Source organism: Halichoerus grypus, chromosome 2 (genome assembly GCF_964656455.1).
Source record: "Halichoerus grypus chromosome 2, mHalGry1.hap1.1, whole genome shotgun sequence".
Lineage (NCBI taxonomy): Eukaryota > Metazoa > Chordata > Mammalia > Carnivora > Phocidae > Halichoerus > Halichoerus grypus.
Genome location: NC_135713.1, coordinates 137,892,438 through 137,917,422, shown reverse-complemented (window position 1 = coordinate 137,917,422; position 24,985 = coordinate 137,892,438).

The window sequence follows — 24,985 nt, the reverse complement described above, 5'->3', positions numbered from 1 at the left end:
TTCTTAATCTCAGGAAACAAACTGAGGGTTGCTGGAGTGGGGGGTGGGGTGGGAGGGATGGGGTGACTGGGTGATAGACACTGGGGAGGGTATGTGCTCTGGTAAGCGCTGTGAATTGTGCAAGACTGTTGAATCTCAGATCTGTACCTATGAAACAAATAATGCAATATATGTTAAGAAAAAAAAAAAGAAGAAGATAGCAGGAGGGGAAGAATGAAGGGGGGAAATCGGAGGGGTAGATGAACCATGAGAGACGATGGACTCTGAAAAACAAACTGAGGGTTCTAGAGGGGAGGGGGGTGGGAGGATGGGTTAGCCTGGTGATGGGTATTGAGGAGGGCACGTTCTGCATGGAGCACTGGGTGTTATGCACAAACAATGAATCATGGAACACTACATCTAAAACAAATGATGTAATGTATGGGGATTAACATAACAATAAAAAAATTTTTAAAAAAAGATATCCAGCAAGAAAGAATGAATGAAAGAGATAAAATAAATAAAAAGAGAGAATGACTGAGAGTCTTCCAGAATTGAAGTAAGATAATAAATGAGACTCAGGAAATGTAGTTAATGTCCAGAAGGGTAAGTTTTTGAAATCCAGATTTAAACCTATCATGGGGAAATTTGAAGATACTAAAGAAAAATAATATATTAAAATAAGTCAAAAGAGAAAAAACAAATTACCTACAGAGAATCTCACATCAAACTGATGGCAGATCCCTCAATACCAACAATGGGAGCCAGAAGACAGTGGAACAATATCTTTAAAATTCTAAGAAATTGAACTTCAAACAAATATTGTATAGTGAATACCCTTTAAAAAAATCAAGGGTGAAACACGGATATTTTCAAACAAACAAAAACTGAGTTTGGCAATATAGACCCTCTAAAAGGAAATTCTAAAGGATGTCCTCCAGACAGAAAGAAAAAACAAAACTGTTAGGAAGATCAAAAATGTAAAATGGAATAATACAAAAGGGACAGGGTATATATGTGGACAAATCTCAACAACTACATAAAACAACAATATTATCTAAATTGAAAATAAAAAACTAAAATATAGTCCAACAATGGAGTATAAAGCAGATGGGAGACACCCAAAATTGAAGTATCCTCAGGTTCATGTATTATTCTGGAGAGTAAACATACTCATTTTAGGCAACACTAAGCATGTATATTCATTGACCTACTAAAACAAATAAACTGTATAATTTTTTTTATTATGTTATGTTAATCACCATACATCATTACTTTTTGATGTAGTGTTCCATGATTCATTGTTTCCGTATAACAATTTAGTGCTCCATTCAATACATGCCTTCTTTAATACCCACCATCAGCCTAACCCATCCCCCCTGCCCACTCCCCTCTAGAACCCTCAGTTTGATTCTCAGAGACCATAGTCTCTCATGGTTTGTCTCCCCCTCTGATTCCCCCCCCTTCATTTTTCCCTTCCTACTATCTTCTTCTTTTTTTTAACAGATAATGTATTAATTTTAATTTTAACATATAATATATTAATTTTTTTAACATATAATGTATTAATTGTTTCAGAGGTACAGGTCTGTGATTCAACAGTCTTGCACAATTCACAGCGCTCACCATAGTACATAACCTCCCCAATGTCTATCACCTGGCCACCCCATCCCTCCCACGCCCCACCACTCCAGCAACCCTCAGTATGTTTCCTGAGATTAAGAATTCCTCATATCACTGAGATAATATGATACATGTCTTTCTCTGATTGACTTATTTCACTCAGCATAATACTCTCCAGTTCTATCCACATCATTGTAAATGGCAAGATTTCATTCCTTTAGATGGCTGCATATTATTCCAGTGTGTGTGTGTGTGTGTGTGTGTGTGTATCTCACGTCTTCTTTATCCATTCATCAGTCGATGAACATCTTGGCTCTTTCCATAGTTTGGCTATTGTGGACATTGCTGCTATAAACATTGGGGTGCATGTACCCTTTTGGATCACTACATTTGTATCTTTGGGGTAAATACCCAGTAGTGCAATTGCTGGGTCATAGGGTAGCTCTATTTTCAACTTTTTGAGGAACCTCCATACTGTTTTCCAGAGTGGCTGCACCAGCTTGCATTCCCACCAACAGTGTAGGAGGGTTCCCCTTTCTCCGCATCCCTGCCAACATCTGTCGTTTCCTGACTTGTTAATTTTAGCCATTCTGACTGGTGTGAGGTAGTATCTCATTGAGGTTTTGATTTGGATTTCCCTGATGCCGAGCGATATTGAGCACTTTTTCATGGGTCTGTTGGCCATTTGGATGTCTTCTTTGGAAAAATGTCTGTTCATGTCTTCTGCCCATTTCTTGATTGGATTATTTGTTCTTTGGGTGTTGAGTGTGATGAGTTCTTTATAGATTTTGGATACTAGCCCTTTATCTGATATGTCATTTGCAAATATCTTCTCCCATTCTGTCAGTTGTCTTTTGGTTTTGTTGACTGTTTCCTTTGCTTTGCAAAAGCTTTTTATCTTGATGAGGTCCCAAGAGTTCATTTTTGCCCTTGCTTCCCTTGCCTTTGGCGATGTTTCTAGGAAGAAGTTGCTGCGGCTGAGGTTGAAGAGGTTGCTGCCTGTGTTCTCCTTTAGGATTTGGATGGACTCCTGTCTCACATTGAGGTCTTTCAACCATTTGGAGTCTATTTTTGTGTGTGGTGTAAGGAAATGTTCCAGTTTCATTCTTCTGCATGGGGCTGTCCAATTTTCCCAACACCATTTGTTGAAGAGACTGTCTTTTCTCCATTGGACATTCTTTCCTGCTTTGTCAAAGATTAGTTGACCATAGAGTTGACGGTCCATTTCTGGGCTCTCTATTCTGTTCCATTGATCTTTGTGTCTGTTCTTGTGCCAGTACCATACTGTCTTGATGATGACAGCTTTGTAATAGAGCTTGAAGTCCGGAATTGTGACACCAGCTTTGCTTTTCTTTTTCAACATTCCTCTGGGTATTAGGGGTCTTTTCTGTTCCCATACAAATTTTAGGATTATTTATTCCATTTCTTTGAAAAAAGTGGATGGTATTTTCATAGGGATTGCATTAAATGTGTAGATTGCTCTAGGTAGCATTGACATCTTCACAATATTTGTTCTTCCAATCCTTGAGCATGGAACATTTTTCCATTTCTTTGTGTCTTCCTCAATTTCTTTTATGAGTATTTTATCGTTTTCTGAGTACAGATTCTTTGCCTCTTTGGTTAGATTTATTCCTAGGTATCTTATGGTTTTGGGCGCAATTGTAAATGGGATCGACTCCTTAATTTCTCTTTCTTCTGTCTTGTTGGTGTATAGGAATGCCACTGATTTCTGTGCATTGATTTTATATCCTGCCACTTGACTGAATTCCTGTATGAATTCTAGCAGTTTTGGGGTGGAGTCTTTTGGGTTTTCCACATAAAATATCATATCATCTGCACAGAGTGAGAGTTTGACTTCTTCTTTGCTGATTTGGATGCCTTTCATTTCTTTTTGTTGTCTGTGGCTAGGACTTCTAGTAATATGCTGAATAGCAATGGTGATAGTGGACATCCCTGCCATGTTCCTGACCTTAGGGGGAAAGCTCTCAGTTTTTCCACATTGAGAATGATATTCGCTGTGGGTTTTTCATAGATGGCTCTTATGATACTGAGGTTTCAATATACCTCCATCCCTATACTCTGAAGAGTTTTGATCAAGAAAGGATGCTGTACTTTGTCAAATACTTTTTCTGCATCTATGGAGAGGATCATATGGTTCTTGTTCTTTCTTTTATTAACGTATTGTATCACATCAATTGCTTTGCAGATGTTGAACCAACCTTGCAGCCCAGGGATAAATCCCACTTGGACGTGCTGAATAATCCTTTTAATGTACTGTTGGATCCTATTGGCTAGTATTGGGGTGAGAATTTTTGCATCCATGTTCATCAGGGATATTGGTAATTCTCCTTTTTGGTGGGGTCTTTGTCTGGTTTGGGATCAAGGTAATGCTGGCCTCATAAAATGAGTTTGGAAGTTTTCCTTCCATTTCTATTTTTTGGAACAGTTTCAGAAGAATAGGTATTAATTCTTCTTTAAATGTTTGGTAGAATTCCCCTGGGAAGCCATCTGGCCCTGGGCTTTTGTTTGTTGGGAGATTTTTAATGACTGCTTCAATTTCCTTAGTGGTTATAGGTCTGTTCAGGTTTTCTATTTCTTCCTGGTTCAGTTTTGTAGTTGATACATCTCTAGGAATGCATCCATTTCTTCCAGGTTATCTAATTTGCTGGCATAGAGTTGCTCATAATATGTTCTTATAATTGTTTGTATTTCTTTGGTGTTGGTTGTGATCTCTCCTCTTTCATTCATGATTTTATTTTTTGGGTCCTTTCTCTTTTCTTTTGGTAAGTCTGGCCAGGGGTTTATCAATCTTGTTAATTCTTTCAACGAACCAGCTCCTAGTTTTGTTGATCTGTTCTACTGTCCTTTTGGTTTCTATTTCATTGATTTCTGCTCTGATCTTTATTATTTCTCTTCTCCTGCTGGGTTTAGGCTTTATTTGCTGTTCTTTCTCTAGCTCCTTTAGGTGTAGGGTTAGGTTGCGTATTTGAGACCTTTCTTGTTTCTTGAGAAAGGCTTGTATTTCTATATACTTTCCTCTTAGGACTGCCTTTGCTGCATCCCAAAGATTTTGAATAGTTGTGTTTTCATTTTCATTGGTTTCCATGAATTTTTTTAATTCTCCTTTAATTTCCTGGTTGATCCATTCATTCTTTAGTAGGATGCTCTTTAGCCTCCATGTATTGGAGTTCTTTCTGACTTTCCTCTTGTGATTGAGTTCTAGTTTCAAAGCACTGTGGTCCAAAAATATGCGGGGAATGATCCCAATCTTTTGTTGTACCGGTTGAGACCTGGTTTGTGACCTAGGATGTGATCTATTCTGGAAAATGTTCCGTGGGCACTAGAGAAGAATGTGTATTCTGTTGCTTTGGGATGGAATGTTCTGAATATGTCTGTGAAGTCCATTTGGTCCAGTGTGTCATTTAAAGTCTTTATTTCCTTGTTGATCTTTTGCTTAGATGATCTGTCCATTTCAGTGAATGGGGTGTTAAAGTCCCCTACTATTATTGTATTATTGTCGATGTGTTTCTTTGCTTTTGTTATGAACTGGCTTATATAATTCGTTGCTCCCATGTTAGGGGCATAGGTATTTACAATTGTTAGATCTTCTTGTTGGATAGACCCTTTAAGTAGGATATAGTGTCCTTCCTCATCTCTTATTATAGTCTTTGGTTTAAAATCTAATTTGTCTGATATAAAGATTGCCACCCCAGCTTTCTTTTGGTGTCCATTAGCATGGTAAATGGTTTTCCACCCCCTCACTTTCAATCTGGGGGTGTCTTTGGGGTCTAAAATGAGTCTCTTGCAGACAGCATATCGATGGGTCTTGTGTTTTTATCCAATCTGATACCCTGTGTCTTTTGATTGGGGCATTTAGCCCATTTACATTCAGGGTAACTATTGAAAGATATTAATTTAGTGCCATTGTTATTGCCTGTAAGGTGACTGTTACTGTATATTGTCTGTGTTCCTTTCTGGTCTATGTTATTTTAGGCTCTCTCTTTGCTTAGAGGACCCCTTTCAATATTTCTTTTAGGGCTGGTTTTGTGTTTGCAAATTCCTTTAGTTTTTGTTTGTCCTGGAAGCTTTTTATCTCTCCTTCTATTTTCAATGAGAGCCTAGCTGGATATGGTATTCTTGGCTGCATATTTTTCTCGTTTAGTGCTCTGAATATATCCTGCCAGTCCTTTCTGGCCTGCCAAGTCTCTGTGGATAGGTCTGTTGCCAATCTAATGTTTCTACCATTGTAGGTTACAGATCTCTTCTCCCAAGCTGCTTTCAGGATTTTCTCTTTGTCTCTGAGACTCATAAGTTTTCCTATTAGATGTCGGGGTGTTGACCTATTTTTATTGATTTTGAGGGGGGTTCTCTGTGTCTCCTGGATTTTGATGCCTGTTTCCTTCCCCAAATTAGGGAAGTTCTCTGCTATAATTTGCTCTAATATACCTTCTGCCCCTCTCTCTCTTTCTTCTTCTTCTGGGATCCTAATCATTCCAATGTTGTTTCGTCTTATGGTATCACTTATCTCTCGAATTCTGCCCTCGTGATCCAGTAGTTGTCTATCTCTCTTTTTCTCAGCTCCTTTATTTTCCATCATTTGGTCTTCTATCTCACTGATTCTCTCTTCTGCCTCATTTATCCTAGCAGTTAGAGCCTCCAGTTTTGATTGCACCTCATTAACAGCCTTTTTGATTTCGACTTGGTTAGATTTTAGTTCTTTTATTTCTCCAGAAAGGGTTTCTCTAAAATCTTCCATGCTTTTTTCAAGCCCAGCTAGTATCTTTATAATCGTCATTCTGAACTCTAGTTCCAACATCTTACTAATGTCCGTATTGATTAGGTCCCTGGCAGTCAGTACTGCCTGTTGTTCTTTTTTTTGAGGTGATTTTTTTCCATCTTGTCATTTTGTCCAGAGGAGAATAGATGAATGAGAGAACAAAATGCTAACAGGGTAACAACGACCCCAGAAAAATATACACTAAACAAATCAGAAGAGACCTGTAACTAGGGGGAAAGAAAGGGAAAGAAAGAAAAAAGAAAAAGAAAAAGATAAAAAAAAAAAAAAAAAGAATATGATCAAATGATCAGGCTGGTGAATAGATCAGTGCCACACACTAGATTTTGGGCGTATTTTGGTCTGTTAGAGGAAACTCCCTCCCAAATTTTAAAGAAAGAAAAGCTTATATATGTACAAAAATAAGGGCAAATATGATGAAAGGATGGAATATGACTCTAAAGATGAAAATTATAAAAGATTTTATAAAAGGGTTTGATAAGATAATAAGTTGGTTGAAAAAGGAAAGAAGGGAAATTAAAAAAAGGGGGGGGGAGAGAATGTGATCAGGCAGGAGACTAGAACAGAGCCATACACTAGAGATTTAGGGTATATTTTGGTCTGTTATAAGAAACTGTATCCCAAAATTTTAAAGAGAGAATTTATATATATACCAAAAATAGGGTTAATGACTATGAAGGGATAGAATATGACTCTAAAAATGAAAAATAAAAAAGATTTTTAAAAAAGGGATTGATAAGATGTTGGTTGAAAAAGGGAAAAAGAAAAATTCAAAAAAGAAAAAGGAAGAAAAAAAGAAAATTAAAAACATTAACTTTGAAAGACTAAAGAATCGGGGGGAAAAGCCATGAATTCTATGTGCAGTATTCCCCTAGCGCTGGAGTTCTGCCATTCTCATTGATCAGGAAACTTGGTCTTGGCTGGCTGTTCTTGCTGATCTGGGAGAGGGGCCTGTTGCCGTGGTTCCCAAATGTCTTTGCCGGAGGCGGAATTGCCCCGCCCTTGCCGGATCCGGGCTAAGTAATCTGCTCGGGTTTGCTCTCGGGAGCTTTTGTTCCCTGCAAGCTTTCCATACAGCTTTGGAGGATGAGAGTGAAATCTCCGCCCCAGAGGAGCCGAGAACTCGGGGCCCCGCTCCTCAGTGAGCCCCAGAGAAAAGCAGTCAGTCACTCCCGTCTCCCCGGTCTCCGGCCGCACTCCGTGCTCACCCGGCCTGTGACCGCGCGTTTCTATCTCTGGCACCCGACCCCGGGTGGAGTCTCCAAACCCAGCAGATCCCTGTGGTGCGCTCCCATGCCACTCCTCCCGAGGGAGGAAGGGGAGTCTCCCTGGATCTGCCGCTTGTTGGGTCCCTGCTGGAAGAGCAGTGGCCTGACTGTGCTGCGGATCATGGTTTATGGCAACCCCAAGCTAAGAGCCCGCACCTCAGCTCCGTCTCTGCAGCCGGCTTCCCCGCTCCGATACCTGGGAGCTCTGCCACACTCAGGCACCCCCAGTCTTTCTGTGACCCCGAGGGTCCCGAGACTACACTGTCCCAGCCAGTGTTCCACCCCCTGCTTAGCCACTGGAGTGATGTCCCTCAGCAGAGCCAACTTCTAAAATATCTGATTTTGTGCTCTGCTGCTCTACCACTTGCCGGAACCGGCCTACGGAGGTCCCCTCCCCCGCCGTCTATCCTCCCGAATATCATCTCGGATTCACTTCTCCACACATCCTACCTTCCAGAAAGTGGTCGCTTTTCTGTGCAGAGAGTTGCTGCTATTCTTTTCTTCGATCTCCTGTTGAGTTCGTAGGTATTCAGAATGGTTTGATCCCTATCCAGCTGAATTCCTGGGACCAGACAAAATCCAGGTCTCCTACTCCTCCACCATCTTGCTCCTCCCCCTAGACTGTATAATTTTCAAATGAGAATATGAAGGTGGAAGGTGAAAGAAGGAAAGAAAGTGAATCCAAAAGAAGAAAAGAAAGGAATAAAAAAGGGAAAAAAATATAGAAAACGCAGGGCAAATAGAAAGCATAAAACAAGTTGGTAGAAATAAAAACAGAGCATCTATTATTACAAAGCATTTACTCAGAGCATATTCTCTGACCATGATGCCACTGTGTTAAATATCAACAACAGAATGATAAATAGAAAAATTGCATAGGTGTGAAAATTTAAAAACACATTTTTAAATAACATGTAAGTTAAAAATAAATCACAAAATGTTTAAATTACTATATATCAAAATACTGCATATCAAAATATATATGATGAAGCTAAATCGTACTTAAAAATGGATTGTATAGCTTCAAGAGCTTACATAAGAAACGAAGAAAAGCTAAAAAAAAGAAAAGATAAGCTAAAAACTAATGAATTAATAAGCGTATAATTTAAGAATTTGGTAAAAAGAATTCTAACCACACTCCAAAAAATAGATAGAAGGAAAAATAGACAAAATAAAAAGCATAAAATCAACATAGCCAAAATTGATTCTTAGAAAAGACATAGTAGATAAATATCTGATTCATCATAAAAAAGAAAAAGTACAAATAGTAGCAACCCAAATGAAAAGGGAGATATAGCACCAAGAAAAATTATAAAAGAATACTATAAAGAAGCTTTGATAATACTATAAAAAATGTGCCAACATAGGTAAAAACTGTTAAATTCCTAGAAAAACATGTAACATACCAAACTGATTCCAAAGTATGTGGAAAATCTGATTTCCCATAACCATTAAATAAGTCAAATCAGTAGATTAGAATATCCCAAGAGCATTCAGTACAGCATCTCATATCACAGATAAAGAAGCTCACGTAAAGGTTTCACCATTGGCCTGAGGTCGGCAGTTACAGCAGCACCAAGACTAGACCCCACACATCCCAATGCCTACACTAAGTATTGAGTTAGTGTACTGCATGTATTTCATGAATTTAGGATGGAAGAAATTTCTGCCTTCAACAATACTCACTGGGAAGATTTTCTGAAACATAACATCACTAAGTCCATATGGGGTATAGCAAAGGAATGAGAATGCCCACCTGGAACCCCAGACAATTATCTATGGTGGACCACACAGTAGGGTTGCCCACTAACCTTGCCTCAGTTGATCAACTTGGGAAATTTTTCTCATATATCTTTTTTCTACTTGTGTTTGGTTTAAGGAGAATCACTGCGGAAATTCTTTCTCTTTAGGGACCTATCACTTTAAAGAGGTTTCATAAAGGACACGAAATAATCTGACTATGAAAAAAAAAAAAATCTCCTAAAAAAACACTAGATAGATAAATTTACAGGTAAGTTATTTTAAAAATTACATTCTGACATGAACTCTGCCAGAATAAAGAAAAAGAGGAAAAACTTCCCAATTCATTTAATGATTGTAGCAAAACCCTTGATGGCAAAAGCAGAAAAGGACAGTACACCTAAGTAATGTCAATTTCACCCATAATTATAGATAATAAAAATCTAAAATAAGATTAATAACTAACAAAATCTACCAATGTATAATGATGTGATAATAATGATAAATTTGAGTTTATCACAGAAATGCAAAGTTGGTTTAATATAAGAAAAACCAATTAATATAATTCATTACATGAGCAGAGTGAAAGGAAAAAAAAAAATCATGTTGTTACAAGATGAGTTCCCCAAGAGTAGACACTGCAGCTGACTTTGGGGTGTTGAATGTTTATTAGAAATCCACACCCATGAAAGAAAGGGAGGAACAGCAGGATTGGGCAGAGAGGCAACTCGCACTGCAGTGTAGACCCCACAAAACCTTGGCCAACCAGCAGTTATCCCACATCAGAGGGAACTGGGCCTTCATTCCTCACCTTGCTCAGTCATGGACACAGGCTACCCTGGAAATGGGGTGAGCCTGGGCCAGGGGCCATATAAAATCTGACTGACAGAGGTCCTCTGCTGCCCACATGGCCTTACCTAGAGAAGAAGTCCTTTTGTGAGGGTGACTCTGGCAACACCTCTTCATATCTAACACACACCTCCACAGATAAAGAAGAAACTTCCCATATAGGTCAATATCTCTTTGTCATCAAGAAAACTTAATCAAAGCAAATGGAGGGAAACTTCCTGAATATGATAAAAAGAACCTACAAAAAGCCCACAGAAAACATACATAATGGCAAAACTGAAAACAATTCCATTAAAATCAAGAATAATACAAAGATGCCCATTATTTACATTATTATTTTCCTTACCATAATGTGCTAGAGGTCCCAGTCAGCACATTATAGTAAGGAAAATAAATAGATAAGGACTAGAAAAGAAGAAACAGTCTGTCATTATTTACAGATAATTTCATTTTTCATGTATAAAACCCAAGAGAATCAGATGAATTATTAGTGTAGCTAGACAGAAATCAATATATACAATTCTACCATTTTACTTTACACACACACACAAAAACCATTTAACTAATGCTTTTTAAAGACCATTTAAAATAGCATTTACAACAGCAACAAAAATATAAAGTTCCTAGAAATAAATGTAATGAAAGATATGTGAGCACCTTATGTGTAAAAAAGTAAAACTTTTTTAAATGAAATTAAAGATCTAAGTCAATAGAAGAATATAATATTTCACAGTTAGAAAGACTTGAAATCATAAATAAACTCTTAAATTGGTCTGAGAAAAATTAATTCCAATAAAAATCCAGGCTTTTTGCAAAACTTTATGAGCTGGTTCTAAAATTTACATTAAAAAACAGAGATCTAAAGTAGCCAGGACATTCATGAAGAAGAATAATGTAAAGGGTTGCCTTGCCAGATATCAATATGTATTACCAAAGGGGAAAATCTGATCTTGAAACCAGAAAGCTTTCTTTAAAAAGACACACACAAACACACATACACACACACAAACACAAACACAAATCATAAAAAAATTAATAGATTTGATTAAATTAAAATTAAGAACTTTAGGCAGAAAGATACCATAAAGAAAATAAAAAGACAAACTACAAACTGAAAGAAAATTTGTAGCACATAGAAATAACCAAGGATTTATATCCAGAATATATAAAGAACTCCAAAATCAACTAGAAAAACACAAAAAGTGGGAAAACGGGGAAAAGACGGGAGCAGTCACTTTACAGAAGAGGAAACACAAACATCAGAAAAGATGCTCAACCTAAACCCCATTAAATGCAAATCAGGACCACAAAAAAAATACTATTTTAGGCCCATCAGATAGGCAAAAATTAAAAAGTCTGAAAATGTCAAAAGTTAGCAAATATTTAAACCAATAGAAATTTATACACTGCTGGTGGAAGTGTAAATGTGTGCAATTGCTCTGAGAAATAATTTGGCATTATTGCATACATGTGTATTGTATATATGCATATCCAACAATCCTAAGTACCTACATACAGTTCTCATCTAGCAAGCTACAGCAAGAGACCTTTTTGTAGCTCATAATAACATTTTTTGTAATAGGGAAGAAAAAGGAAACCAGTCCCTCTAGTCATACCAGTAGATAGGGAGACAAATTGGAGAATTTTTAATCAATAAAATACTGTAGAAGTAGTACTAGCAATAGGAAATAAATAATTATAGGCATGCCCATCCACATAGATAAATCTCCAAAAACTACAAAACTCATCAAAACCACAAGTCAAGAAGACTACATACGGTATAATTTCTTATACATAAAATTCAAAACCTGCAACACTCAACAACAAAGTTTTACATATTCAAACAAAACAAAAGAATAACAAATTCAAAATTAAGCATATCCATTTCCTCTGAAAGGCCAGGGAAAGTTGGATGGGACACACACAAATGGCCTTCGAAAGTACTGAAACATTCCATATCTTTAACTGAGTAGTACTCACATATGTGTGCTATGGTGTTACTTTTAATACCTTCCATGTATATTGTAGTCTTCCTTTGTACCTGTTCAGTATTTAATAAAATTATTTATATGGGTTAATAACACTTAGCTACCTACATGTCGGGATACCGTGGTATTGTCTGATGATGGTGGAATGTTGCAATCTGTTAATTCAATCATATGTAAAAATGATGAATGTATAAAAACACACATCTCATGTTAGATTTACAATACTAATAATGTGTCTCATCATTTGTAATGCTTGGACCATGAGCCAGGAGAGCTTTGGTCAGGAAATGGAAGAATGGATTAAAAGGGGAGAGAGAGGCCCAGGCATTGCAGAAATGAAGACATGTGAGCACAAGAGACAACCCAAGAGAAGTGTGCTGAATTCTGGAACAGTTAGAGGCTCTGAGTTCTAGAAGGGGGGAAAGAACCCACTCAGATGAAAAAGCAGCCACTCAGGAAATGCCCCAGCCTGGTTCCCATGGCAGCCAGGTTTGAGGCCCCGGGAATCTACAGGAGTGACCCTGCAGAGGGAGAAGAATCTGGGGAGACCAGGCGTACAACAGGAAAAAGCTAAAAAGTAAAAGTAGGTGATGCACAGAGTCAGGGAGGAGAAAAACATAAGCTAGAAAAGCCCAGAGCTCTCCTACATTAAACGTCTGTGGCACTTTCAATCAACAACTGTCCCATAGCTACGTGAGAAAGGAAAACAGGAAAGTACTAAGGTAATTTCTCAGGCTATAGTCTGAGAAAGTAAAAGACGGAAGCAGTATACCAGTGACCTTGGCCCACAGATATGTTCTGCTTGGTCTGCCCTCAAGGTGTTTTTTTGTTGTTGTTGTTTTTAATTTGGATTAGTCACCAACATTTAAAACCCAGATTTCTAATAGGAGTGGAAACCAGAAGGTATGGCAGCACAGGGCCTGGAGGAGGAAAGGCCAACAGTCAGCTGGAATGGATTAGCCACCGCCTGCTTCACTGACACCCTGCGGTTCACTGACACCCAGGTGACCCCGCTCGCTCGGGGTTCCCTGCTGCTCCCTGTCAGTGTGTGATTTTGGTGACCTCATCTGTAACTTTGGGAAAACAAAAGAGACAACTCTAAGTACAAAAATGAGTCTCCCAGGGTGGGTGCTTGGAGGGTGGGAGGGCAGCCTTTCACCCCAAAAATGGGAGAGATAGGAACAGGCTATATTGGAATTCTCCCAGCTCGTCTTACAGTTTTAATTTCATGTGCATACATTTATCATTTCCACTCCACTGAGAGCAATAAAACAAGAATATGGGATTACAGAACAGTTTCATTTTGAGACGTTCGATGACCCTTTTACATGTTTCATTTTTCTTGTTATTATTTGTCTCGACCTTATGAACGTCCAACCTGAGCAGCTGCTCTTTGGGGATGCTGTCATGGATGACCACGAGCTGGGGACCAGACACGAGGGAAACACAGGAGGCAACCATTCCGTGCACCTGTCATCTACTGGGGACCAAAAGGCACAGCCAATCCAGCCTAGCAGGCAGCCACAAAGAACAAGGAGGTTCTAGAGTGAAAACAGAGGACAGAGCAGGGATCTAGGAAGTGCTACACTACTGACTTCAGCACATGTCAAAGAATGTACAGTAATGTTCAGGTCTTTCAGGATATACAAATGCACCCAGCATTCACTGTCCCTGGAGCCAAGATAAGTTCACTCCTACAGAAGACCAAATTATTTTTTTTGCATTTTTAAAAAAATTTTTTTATTAACATATAATGTATTATTTGTTTCAAGGGTACAGGTCTGTGATTCATCAGTCTTACACAATTCACAGTGATCACCATAGTACATACTCTCCCCAGTGTCCATCACCCAGCCACCCCATCCCTCCCACCCCCCTTCACTCCAGCAACCCTCAGTTTGTTTCCTGAGATTAAGAGTCTCTCATGGTTTGTCTCCCTTTCCAGTTTCATCTTGTTTCATTTTTTCCTCACTTCCCCTATGATCCTCTGTCTTGTTTCTCAAATTCCTCATATCAGTGAGATCATATGATACTTGTCTTTCTCTGATTGACTTTCTTTGCTTAGCATAATACCCTCTAGTTTCATCCATGTCATTGCAAATGGCAAGATTTCATTTTTTTTTTGATGGCTGCATATTATTCCATTGTATATATACACCACATCTTCTTTATCCATTCATCTGTCAATGGACATCTAGGTTCTTTCCATAGTTTGGCTATTGTGGACATTGCTGCTATAAACATTGGGGTGCATGTGCCCCTTCAGATAACTACATTTGTATCTTTGGGGTAAATACCCAGTAGTGCAATTGCTGGGTCATAGGGTAGCTCTATTTTCAACTTTTTGAGGAACCTCCATACTGTTTCCAGAGTGGCTGCACCAGCTTGCATTCCCACCAACAATGTAGGAGGGTTCCCCTTTCTCCGCATCCCCACCAACATCTGTCGTTTCCTGACTTGTTAATTTTAGCCATTCTGACTGGTGTGAGGTGGTATCTCATTGAGGTTTTGATTTGAATTTCCTTGATGCCAAGTGATGTTGAGCACTTTTTCATGTATCTGTTGGCCATTTGGATGTCTTCTTTGCAGAAATGTCTGTTCATGCAGAAGACCAAATTATAGAAACCCACCTAAGAAAATATCAGGGCCAAGAAGAAAGGTGAATGGGGAGAAGCAAATAAAATGACTAGGTCTTCTTGATACCTCCTTGCTGATGTGGTGTATCAGTAGAAACCCAGACTTTTGGGGTGACCCAGAAACCCAACAAGGTGGTTTTGAGGGACTGTTTGCATTTCAACACATGTTTCCCCCTTGTTGGGAGACTCCCAAGTTTATCCACTGGAGCCCATATCCACTTTAAGTGGCCCTGCAGTGTAATTCCATAAAACAGAGAACAAGAGGACTACTTTCTCCCACAAACTAAATTCTCCAGGGTTCTACATTAGGTACTTACAAAAATTCCTAAACTTTGTATTATCACTCATTATATTATGGCAAGAAAGTATGTAGAACATCTTAGTCTAGAGAAGTATCAGGGCCAGGTGGCATTTCTAGAAGTTGAAAGAATGCACTTACTGGAGCACACATTGCAGTGGTCAAACCAGCAACAATATGATTGTAGGGCTATTAATAGGAGGAGAGAACCATATTAAAAATCCGAAAATTTAATCTCTAATTTAGATCCAGCTCTGCCAATGAATAGCCAAGTGATCTTGGGCAATAACTTCACCTCTCTGAACCTCAGTTTAAACATCCATAAAATGAGAATAAGAAAAACTGAGCCATGTACCTACCAGGGTTATTGGAGGATCCGATAAAATAAAGCATGAGAATACATTTCAGAAGACGTAAAATGCCTCACACATGTAGAAGAATATTAGTGGGCCATTTCAGGTGATCCCTTGCACTCATGCCAGCTTCATTAGGTTGCTTGATAGGAAAGCACACAACAGGTACAGAAAAAGCCAATATCAATTGTCCCAGGGAAGACTGTAGTCATAAAATAGGTGTGATGGTTAATTTTATGTGTCAATCTCACTGGACACAGGGTGTCCAGATCAAACATTATTTCGGGGTGTGTCTGTGAGGGTGTTTCAGGATGAGATTAACATTTTAATAGATGGACTCAATAAAGTAGATTTCACTCCCCAATTTGAGTGGCCATCATCCAATACCCTGAGGGCCTAAACAGAACAAGAGGCAGAAGGAGGAGGAATTCATCCCTTTTTTCCCCCTGCGTCACTGCTTGCATTGGGACATCTCATCTCATCTTCTTCAGCCCCTGGACTGGGATTTACACCATTGGCTCCCTCAGGTCTTCGGACTCAGACTGAACTACCCCACCAGCTTTCCTGAGTCCCCAGGCTGCAGATGGCAGATGGAAGGACCTCTCGGCCCCCGTAACTACACAAGCCGATTCTGCATGATAAATCTCTCTCCCCCCACTCAGTCTCATATCTCTCTGTACACACACACACACATCCTATTATATATATAAATCCTGTTAGTTCTGTTTCTCTGATGAACCCTGACTAATACAATAGGCAACACCCAAACCCTGGGTTATCTGCTCAAATCAGATCAAAGAAAAGTGGAACTGGACATCATCCTTCTGAAGCGGTCTTGGCTGGCAATGAGTATTCACAGCCTCAGCACCTCAGGGCAAGACAGGCCTCCTGCTGTTCCCCATTTCCTACCACATCAAAGCCCAGGACTACACATCCACTAAATAGTATGCAAAATGTTTCAGAAAAAAAGTATTGGTTCTATCCCTCTGAATTAGATCTCTTGTGTTTTGAAAATTTTACAAGTTTCAGTTTGGACATGGAGCCAGTAGTAGGCACAAACCTAGTCTGAAACTTCAACGAGCATTTCAGAAGTCCTCAGAACAACCGTGACTCTTTTACCTAAGTCAGACAGTACAGTATCTAGCTAAACTAGACCTTAGTAAGAATCACCAACTGAAAACAAAAATAATTTTAAAAAGATGCTTCCTTTTCAGATGCTGGCTTTCAAAATATTACGTGCTTTGGCCAAGATATTTTAAGTGCTTTGATTAAAACACTGACAAACACAAAAATTTTAAATGATCCCTATTCTCAAGTTGCATAACTCAATTTTTAAATATGTTATTATTTAATATTTTGATATATGTAAAAGAATACATGTGAAACATACATAAGCTCTGGAGCATAATAATAAAAAGAGCACACATTAGCCTGATATCCAATTTAAGAACTAGACCTTGTTTTAGTAATAGGAGGAGAGGGAATAAAAATAATGATTCAGGATCTTGCAATTCCTGAAGGTCATCACTGTAAACATCAGAATGCTAGGCAAATCCTCAAGTGGCTGAAAATTGTTTCCTCACACTCACCTTACTTTTTTTTATCCTTTCCAGGGGTATATGAGTTTTAAAACACAAATGGCTAGATGAAGAAATGCCTAAATCAAAGGAATGGCTCTCTATGGACAGCACTCAGACACCAGTAATGGACCAAGTGGTGAGATATCTTTGCAGAAGAAACCCTTTTATACGTAAGCAACTGCCACCTTCATCTATTAAGAAAACCAATAAATAAGAACTTTGTGGGCAAAAACTCTAGGTGACACAACTCTAAAATTCAGGTATCTTCAAGTTTAAACATGATGAACTGAGAGCCCAGCTAAAAACAGACACCTGAGTCAAGTATTGTACATTCCCCTTATCTGCAGGGAATATGTTGCAAGACACCAGTGCATGCCTGAAAACACAGCACGGAGCCCTACACATCCTATGCTGTTTCCTATACGTACATACCTGTGATAAAGTTTAATTTATAAATTAGGCACAGTAAGAGATTAACAACAATAACTAATAATAAAATAGAACAATACAACAATATATTGTAATAAAAGTTATGTGAATGAGAGAGAAGGGTTCTCTCGCTACCTCAAAATATCGTACCACACTGTACTCACCTTTCTTCTTATGATGGTATGAGATGATACAATGCCTATGTGATGAGATGAAGAGAGGTGAACAAAATGGGCATTGTGTTGGACCATTAGGCTACAACTAACGACCCTCTGACCATACATCAGAAAGAGGATCATCTGCTTCCAGATAATGGTTGATGGCGCGTAACTGAAACTGCAGAAAGCAAAGTCGCAGATAATAAGGGACTACTATATGATAAAATCTTGATTTGCAAACTACTCTCCACAAGAGAGAAATTAATACAGGGCTACAAGTGGCAGTAAGAGAGTCAGGCCCAACCCTGACTCTAGTTCTACACATTGTCACTCTCAACTGCTCAGCCGTGGATAGAAACATACTTAGGTCTCTTCTTAAAGTGAACACTTCTAGATCATATGCATTGTTCTGAGTGGCTCTCCTACCCTTAACTGTTTCACCTGTTCTAGCTCCACATAAAGGAGACACCACTGAACTCCATTATAGCCTGTCAGTACAGAGATCTTAGTGCAGTAGAAGATCCAATAGACTACAGGCAAAATTCAACCTGCATGATCTTGGGAAATTTATCACCCTCGCGCACTTTTCAATTTCCTCCTAAGAAACATTGAGGGCAAGACTAGATAAGTTCTTAAGTCCATTCCATAATCCCCAAATTCTGAAACTGCCTTTGATTCTAACATTTAATCTATTTGTTAAAAGAAATGATTTTGTGCTCTCCTGAAATCTGAGTGGGAAGAAAACTTCCCACCGTGTCTGTCTTGCAATCTACTCTAATTTAATCCTTCTCTTTCCTAAATTCCAACGGGTCTGTGGATTCTCGTTGGGATTAGAAATAAATGCTCCTGCAACAGCAACCAATACCTAAAACAAAAAAAGAAGCTATGGCAAGGAATCTAGCATCCTTATGATTAACTTTTCCCCAAAAGAAAAACAAAGTTTACTTTTTTTTGTTCCACTTGATAAACACAATCAACCAGCACTTCTTTTGAGCTTATCAGTGTGGTAAGACCACTTTTTACTAAGCCTTGTATTAAAAAATAACTAATTAACTCTACTCTCAAGACCCTTCAATTTTAAGTAATTATATTCTACTAAGAGAAAATGTTTCTCTTGAGTCTATTCTTCAAAGCGTCAAATCTTCTTCACAATGAATACCTTTAAACATATTTTGAGTATCAGAAAACAGATCAGTACAATTGTATCAGTACAATTTACCGAATAGTTTCTCATTAGGTTTAGAACAATGTATGTTATTCCAATGAAAGTCACATGTCCCCTTTCTTCCTAACCCATTTCCTTCTGCATCTCAACTAAGAAGTTCACACATACTATGGAGGAGGTTCCCAGAGAGCCTCTGCTGCAGGTGTTAGAGAAGAGAGATCCAGCTAACTGTAAACATTTCTCACTCAAACTTTTGATATTTTAATATCTGGATGCTTTCTCCCCCCAACCATGCAAATTTCAGTTCTGTTCACATAAATAATGAGTCATTCATTAATAATAATTAGATAAAGAGAATGAATCCAAAATAAAGGTGGGTTCCTTCTCAACCAGGCCCAGCATGGTATCACATTCAGAAAAAAAATAAAAATAAAAATAAAAAAGCATTAAATTTGATACCCATAAAACAGAGAAATGCAGTCTAAATCATTAATCCAGTCCCTTGAAAGATGCCAAAGGGATCACTATACATTATGCTCAAGAGCATTTCCAACTCTCTGTGTACAAGTAGCCCTTAGTATGAATGGTTGCACCAACCATTCTCCCAGTCTTACTCTTGGGGCCGCCCACAAATAGTTCCTCAACTTCAGCCCAACCTGGGTCTTCTCTCCACATCATTTGGGATTTCTCTGAGCTAAGCCTTTCTTCCAATATTAACTATTTACACTTAATATAAATATAAATATAATATAAATATATAATATAAATCTGATAAAATTTAGCCTTTCTTAGTTCCTTTTGATTCCTATTTCTATCCATTTATGCTTTCAACCAAAGCCCATACCCATTTGCTGTCACTGAGAGCCAAAGATCCTTTCGATTCAGGAGATGGGGGAGTGAGAAACTGTGAATATTCATAAACTACTGTTTTTCAATCAGGTCCTGAGGAATGAACAGTGGCTGATCATGGTCTATGAGCATTTCACATTGATTCCCATCCCTTTCTACATAGTCTCCTGTTTAGATGGGGCTTACACAATTAAGTCATTACCAATCAGATGCACTTGCAAGACTTTTGGGAGTCAGGAGGAGGCCATTTTCCTGCTGCTATTGCTGCTGACCAAAAGGGTCAAGGGGACTTGAGGTTTTGTGGCCGGCTCAGGATTCCAGGGTAGGACAGGCAACTGTGGCAGCAACAGAAACCATAGCTGGAGCAGTTTGCTGCTCTTTGGATTCTAGCCACAGTCTAAACCCTTGAAATCAATAGGGCAAAGGGCAGCCCCCCCGACTTCTGTTCCTCCAGGACTTCCAAATCTCCAAATCCGTCTCTTAAATCCTCTCTAACTGAAATCCCTAGAGCAGTTGCTGTGTTCTACCCTGACTCGACCAATATTAGGGTTTATAAAGAACACAAAGCAAAAGGCAAGGAAAGAAAAATAGAGATTTTTCTGCAGGCATTTTGGGCATAAAGAAAACTGTGACAAAGTAAAGTTGGCATCAGCCATCATGAATATGCAAATCAAAACCACAATGAGGCACCATTTCATACTCACTAGGATAACTAGAGATATAAGTCTCTGAATTTGACTCCAAAACTAGAAATCGTAAACAAAAATAGTGAGTAATTTGACTACATAAAACCTTTAGAAGATCTATATAGCCAAAATAAAAACCATATAACAAGATTCAAAGCAAACCATAAACTGGGGAAAATATTTGCAATATTTCTGGCAAAAAGTTAATCTCCTTAAGCTTTAAAAAAATGCCCACAATTTAAAAACCAGAAGACTTATGCTCCAAAAGATAAATGAACAGAGGATATGAATAGGAAATTGACAGAAGAGAAAATCCCAGAATACAGGAGGAAAAATAAATGCAAATGCAAATAAGAAAAACCACAACATACCACTTTCACCCATTAAACTGTTAATTTTTTTTTCTAGGAGCTAATAATATCCATATTTGGGGAGGGAGGAGAGGAAAGGACATGCTCACATCTTTAGAGAGGGCAATTTCACTCTACATATTAAAAGTTTTCAAATGTTTATACATTTTGGCCCAGTAAGTTCATTCCTAAAAATGAATTCTAAGGAAACATTGTTTATAAAAATTTTTTAAAAATTATATACCAGTCAAAAATCCATCAATGTATGCATTAGGAAAAATATACTTTTAGAAAACATCTATTGACATAAAAGGTAGATGCTATATTAATAAATGAAAAAAGGTATATTATAAAATTATACACAGAATATAATTCTTTTTTTGTTTGTTTTAGAGAGTTTGCAAGAGCAGGGTCCCATGAGGAGGGAAGGGCAGAGGGAGAGGGAGAGAGAGAATCCTAAGCAGGTTTCATGCCTAGCATGGGGCTCCATCTCAAGACCCTGAGATCATGACCTGAGGCAAAATCAAGAGTTAGTCGCTTAACCAACTAAGCCACCCAGGTGCCCCCAAAATATAATTCTTATAGTCAGAGAACACTCATGATAATAGCAGTACTAATAGCTGACATCTATAAACATTACATTCATTATGTGTTTGGCATTGTTTTAAATCCACTGCATATATTAACTACCTCATTTAATTTTCACAACAATGCCATGAAGCAGTTACTATTACTGTCTATATTTTATAAGTGGGGAACATGAGTCACCAAGAACACAAGTAACTTGCCCAAGGCGAAACAGTATTTGGACCCAGGCGACCAGACTCCAGCTCTGACACTTTTAACGGCACTGCTAATTCCTGAATTATGAGATTATCAGACTAGAATAGATTGTCAGTTTTTAGTAAGAAATTCCTCCCAAATATTAATAATTTTTGCTTCTGAGAAATATGATTATGGGTGATATTTATTTTCTTATGTTTATTACCTAAATTTTCTAACTTTTCAACAAGAACATAAACTTTCATAAGAGGAAGTAGACATGGGTTCCTACAACCCATTCTTTCCATTCTTTTCTTATCAATAGGTAAGAAGATAATTATTCTAAAAACCACTACTTTCCGCCAAGAGAAAGACCACTCAAATAAAGCCAAAGTATTATTTTAAATATTTGCTACCTACTTTTAAAAGCAAGGAAGTCCACAGGGGCAGAGCAAGATGGCGGAGGAGTAGGAGACCTGGATTTCATCTGGTCTCAGGCATTCAGCTAGATAGGGATCAAACCATTCTGAACACCTACAAACTCAACAGGAGATCGAAGAAAAGAATAGCAACAACTCTCTGAACAGAAAAGCGACCACTTTCTGGAAGGTAGGACGTGCGGAGAAGTGAATCCGAGGCGTTATTCGGGAGGATAGACGGCGGGGGAGGGGCCTCCGTCGGTGGCTTCTGGCAAGTGATAGAGCCGCGGAGCACAAAATCAGAACTTTTAGAAGTCTGCTCCGCTGAGGGACATCACTCTGGTGGCGAAGTGGGGGGTGGAACCCTCGTGGGACAGTGTGGTCTCAGGACCCTCGGGGTCACAGAAAGACCGGGGGTGCCTGAGTACGGCAGAGCTCCCAGGTATCGGAGCAGGGAAGCCGGCTGCAGAGACGGAGCCGAGGAGCGGGCTCTCAGCTCGGGGTTGCCATAAACCGTGATCCGCGGCACAGTCGGGCCACTGCTCCTCCAGCAGGGACCCAACAAGCGGCAGATCCGGGGAGACTCCCCTTCCTCCCCCGGGAGGAGCGGTGCGGGAGTGCACCGCAGGGATCTGCTGGGCTTGAAGACTCCACACGGAGTCGGGTGCTGGAGATAGAAATGCGCGGTCACAGGCCGGGTGAGCACGGAGTGCGGCCGGAGACCGGGGAGACGGGAGTGACTGACTGCTTTTCTCTGGGGGCGCACTGAGGAGCGGGGCCCCGAGTTCTCGGCTCCTCCGGGGCGGAGACTGGGAGGCCGCCATTTTCACTCGGCCTCCAAAGCTGTACGGAAAGCTTGCAGGGAACAAAAGCTCCCGAGAGCAAACCCGAGCAGGTTACTTAGCCCGGACCCACAAGGGCGGGGCAATTCTGCCTCCGGCAAAGACATTTGGGAACCACGGCAACAGGCCCCTCCCCCAGAAGATCAGCGAGAACAGCCAGCCAAGACCAAGTTTACCGATCAATGAGAATGGCAGAACTCTAGCCCTAGAGGAATAATGCACATAGAATTCATGGCTTTTTTTCCCCAAGATTCTTTAGTCTTTCAAAGTTAATTTTTTTTTATAACTTTTTTTTTAATTTTTCTTTTTCCCTTTTTCAACCAACATCTTATCAATCCCCTTTTTAAAAAACATTTTTATTTTTCAATTTTAGAGTCATATTCTATCCCTTCATCATATCAAACCTGATTTTTGTACATATAATTTTTTCTTTCTTTAAAATTTTGGGAGGCACTTTCTTCTAACAGACCAAAATACACCCAAAATCTAGTGTGTGGCACTGATCTATGCACCAGCCTGATCATATCTGATCATATTCTGTTTTTTTTGTTTTGTTCTGTTTTTGTTTGTTTTTATCTTTTTCTTTTTCTTTTTTTTTTTTTCTTTTTCTTTTTTCTTTCTTTCCCTTTCTCTCCCCCCGGCTTCAGATCTTTTCTGATTTGTTTAGAGTATACTTTCTGGGGATGTTGTTACCCTGTTAGCATTTTGTTCTCTCATTGACCTATTCTCCTCTGGACAAAATGACAAGATGGAAAAAATCACCTCAAAAAAAAGAACAAGAGGTAGTACTGACTGCCAGGGACCTACTCAATATTGACATTAGTACAATGTCAGATCTAGAGTTCAGAATCATGACTTTAAAGATACTAGCTGGGCTTGAAAAAAGCATGGAAGTTATTAGAGAAATGCTTTCTGGAGAAATAAAAGAACTAAAATCTAACCAAGTCGAAATCAAAAAGGCTATTAATGAGGTGCAATCAAAAATGGGGGCACGAACTGCTAGGATAAATGAGGCAGAAGAGAGAATCAGTGAGATAGAAGACCAAATGATGGAAAATAAAAGAGTTGAGAAAAAGAGAGATAAACAACTACTGGATCACAAGGGCAGAATTCGAGAGATAAGTGATACCATAAGATGAAACAACATTAGAATAATTGGGATCCCAGAAGAAGAAGAAAGAGAGAGAGGGGCAGAAGGTATATTGGAGCAAATTATAGCAGAGAACTTCCCTAATTTGGGGAAGGAAACAGGCATCAAAATCCTGGAAGCACAGAGAACCCCCCTCAAAATCAATAAAAATAGGTCAACACCCCGACATCTAATAGTAAAACTTAAAAGTCTCAGAGACAAAGAGAAAATCCTGAAAGCAGCTCGGGAGAAGAGATCTGTAACCTACAATGGTAGAAACATTAGATTGGCAACAGACCTATCCACAGAGACCTGGCAGGCCAGAAACGACTGGCATGATATATTCAGAGCACTAAATGAGAAAAATATGCAGCCAAGAATACTATATCCAGCTAGGCTGTCACTGAAAATAGAAGGAGAGATAAAAAGCTTCCAGGACAAACAAAAACTAAAGGAATTTGCTAACACAAAACCAGCCCTAAAAGAAATATTGAAAGGGGTCCTCTAAGCAAAGAGAGAGCCTAAAAACAACATAGACCAGAAAGGAACACAGACAATATACAGTAACAGTCACCTTACAGGCAATACAATGGCACTAAATTAATATCTTTCAATAGTTACCCTGAATGTAAATGGGCTAAATGCCCCAATCAAAAGACACAGGGTCAGATTGGATAAAAAAACAAGACCCATCGATATGCTGTCTGCAAGAGACTCATTTTAGATCCCAAAGACACCTCCAGATTGAAAGTGAGGGGGTGGAAAACCATTTACCATGCTAATGGACACCAAAAGAAAGCTGGGGTGGCAATCCTTATATCAGACAAATTAGATTTTAAACAAAGACTGTAATAAGAGATGAGGAAGGACACTATATCCTACTTAAAGGGTCTATCCAACAAGAAGATCTAACAATTGTAAATATCTATGCCCCTAACAAGGGAGCGGCCAATTATATAAGGCAATTAATAACAAAAGCAAAGAAACACATCGACAACAATACAATAATAGTGGGGGACTTTAACACACCCTTCACTGAAATGGACAGATTGTCTAAGCAAAAGAGCAACAAGGAAATAAAGATTTT